The sequence below is a fragment of the Engystomops pustulosus genome, chromosome 4 (genome assembly GCF_040894005.1).
Source record: "Engystomops pustulosus chromosome 4, aEngPut4.maternal, whole genome shotgun sequence".
In the NCBI taxonomy this organism is placed as follows: Eukaryota; Metazoa; Chordata; class Amphibia; order Anura; family Leptodactylidae; genus Engystomops; species Engystomops pustulosus.
In genome coordinates this window covers 88,042,191-88,044,955 of record NC_092414.1, presented here as the reverse complement: position 1 = coordinate 88,044,955, position 2,765 = coordinate 88,042,191, and the positions used below count along the sequence as shown (strand labels likewise).

Below are 2,765 nucleotides of genomic sequence, written 5' to 3'. Positions count from 1 at the left end.
TAAGAGGTGCTCGATATTCCCACCATTCCAAAGATGTTGAATAACTCGCTGACTTTTTGAAAATTTAGTCCGCTAAATAATATGGAACATGCTAGAAGAATATTTCCTGTAGCATAGTTTCCAATTTTAGGCTGGGATTCCATTATCAGAAATTTATGGCCTATTAAATATTCACCTGTTATACGTAGAAAAGAACCTTGAAAAGATTTTTTAAAACATTTAACTGTACTTTTACAATTTGGGTCAAATTGGCAGGTAACCTTGAGAATTAAATTGTCCAAACAGCTTTCGAAAATTATGATTTTTCTATCCTTTACAATTTCCTTGTCTGTTTCAAAACTAACAGTGGATGATGGGTTTTCAGGAAACATTGTAAGGTACTGTACCAAATCAGAAGAATCTAAACTTGGTCTTTCAGGAACGTAGCTATAGTCCTTTGGGTCCGACTGTAATTTGGAAAAAGAAGGCTCCGATTGATTGCTTCCACTATCTTCTTTGTCAATATCTCACACTATTGGTGAAATAGGACCAGTTGTATCCAATGAACATTCTATTTCATCCAAATCAGTAGTTTCTACAAGTGGCTTTTTTTTTAACGGTGATGCAAATTCAGACATGGAAACTATACTTTTTCTTGCTTTTGGTGGCATGGGGGTAGAGGACTTTTGTTTAGCTCTGTCTGTAACAGGTGAAGACATAACAGAGTCTAAAGGTTCAGGCAATAACTCTGGTTGCAGATAAACCAACTTAGAATTGAACAAAGTGAATTCTGTTTGTGTGCCAAAACTACGCTTATTATTTGAAATGACAGATTCCTGTGGCTCTTCTTCATCCAGCAAAGGAGATGCTACAGGATTTTCCATGGGTGCTGATATACGCTCCAAAGGTCTCTTGAGATTTCGATGTCTGCTTTTTTTAAGAGTTTCTTCGATTACAGACTCTCCTTCTTCACAACGCGGAAAAAGTGTAGGAATTGCATCGTGTTTTAGCACTCTTCCGCTAGAGGTAACATTATACGACTCTGGTTCAAAATGAAGTGAGCAAAGTGCATATTTATTTTGTTTTCTGGCATGAAATATTCTCTCGGCCATGGAATCGATGTTATCAAAATTTTGACCAGTTTGTCGAAGCCATACTTTAATTTTGGTACGGTCATTCGGAAATCTGTGTATAATAACCGGATCACTAGTAGATTTTTTTCCAGATTTACTAAGACAATGGTTAACTACACAAGTTGGCATCTTTCTATGCGAATTGAATTACCTACAAAAATCAGAAAAAAAATAATTAACTAAAATGGTGAACATACATAAAATAAAATTATTTTTTTCATACTTGGGTCGGCTTATAATCGAGGATATACGGTACTTGGTTTTGATGCTGATGGGTGGGCGTAACATATAATTTTTACTAATTTACGCGCTACCTCACCTTTCCTACTGTTTCAAATTATAATAGCACTGGTATTCTTATGGAAGCGTGATGGTTGTTGAGGAATAAGACGGCTTCTGCAAAATTGAAGCCTCATGCTCTCTGGTGTGCTAATAAAAAGTTTAATTTTTTTGCAAGCCATGAATGCTTGTCATGAATAATCAAGATGAGAAAATCTTGGACTCCAGTCACACTGTATAGGTTGCAGGGAGTTTTTTATTGATACAAACTATTATACGTGATGTTTCGGTCAACAATAGACCTTTATCAAACTCAGTCTGTAAAGTGGAATCAGTAAAGGGAGGTATGCTTGTAGCAATGTAGCGCTGCCCAGAAGGAATAGCGGTCTGTGCCGCTTAGTGGAGTGTGGCGCTCTCACTCCACTAAGCGGCACAGACCGCTATTCCTTCTGGGCAGCGCTACATTGCTACAAGCATACCTCCCTTTACTGATTCCACTTTACAGACTGAGTTTGATAAAGGTCTATTGTTGACCGAAACGTCACGTATAATAGTTTGTATCAATAAAAAACTCCCTGCAACCTATACAGTGTGACTGGAGTCCAAGATTTTCTTACACTATATGGGATTGGGACCCTCTCCAGTGCACCTGCATCGAATACTTGATTAAGTGTGCAGCCAAAATCCAATTTTTAATTGAATAATCAAGATGAAGCATGTCTGTATCAGGCTGAATACAAGGACAATGTACAAGAAGGACAGCAACATTTTACAGCAATGCCTGTGCATGCCCAATGCTCTAATACTTATATACATAACTTTGAAGTGTAGTTTGCGTGAAATAAAAAAAAAATTGTAAACTTGTGTGCGCTAATGGCAATGACCATAAGCAGTCTACATCCCAAAAAAGTAGGGAAAAGTATCCACCTATGTCCACCAGTTATTAGATTGTATAATTATGTACTTACCGTATGACCAATGAGGACAATTGAAACAAGGTTAAAATGCAAAACAACCTATTACAAAAGAGAAAAATGTAATTAGATTATTTGACACATAACAATAAAATTATTCTGAATGCAATCATTGAATTTATCTATATACCTTTTAACGAGATTTTGTGGTAATTAATTTTCACAAAAATCCAAACGGAAGAAGATGAAAATCAATCTGTAAACAAAAAAAAATAGATGTGAAAGATGCAAACAAAAGGGTCTAGGTCAGTGATGGCTAACCTATGGCACTGGTGCCAGAGGTGGCACTCAGAGCCTTTCTGTGGGCACTCAGGCCATCACCAGAGATGACTCCAGGTATCTTCCTGCAGTCCCAGACAGCCCAGGACTTGCTGTGCAAAGAGGTATTTTAAAGTGACAG

General features: G+C 37.1%; 1 long non-coding RNA gene across 1 annotated transcript; it reads right to left on the bottom strand.

The window, feature by feature from the left end:
* Window positions 1-237: 237 nt before the first annotated feature.
* On the bottom strand, window positions 238-2,561 carry LOC140129027 (uncharacterized). The gene is made up of 3 exons (XR_011855256.1): window positions 2,496-2,561; window positions 2,360-2,407; window positions 238-1,263 (listed from the first exon to the last, which is right to left on the bottom strand). It is a non-coding gene; the product is annotated as an uncharacterized lncRNA (long non-coding RNA).
* Window positions 2,562-2,765: the final 204 nt, after the last annotated feature.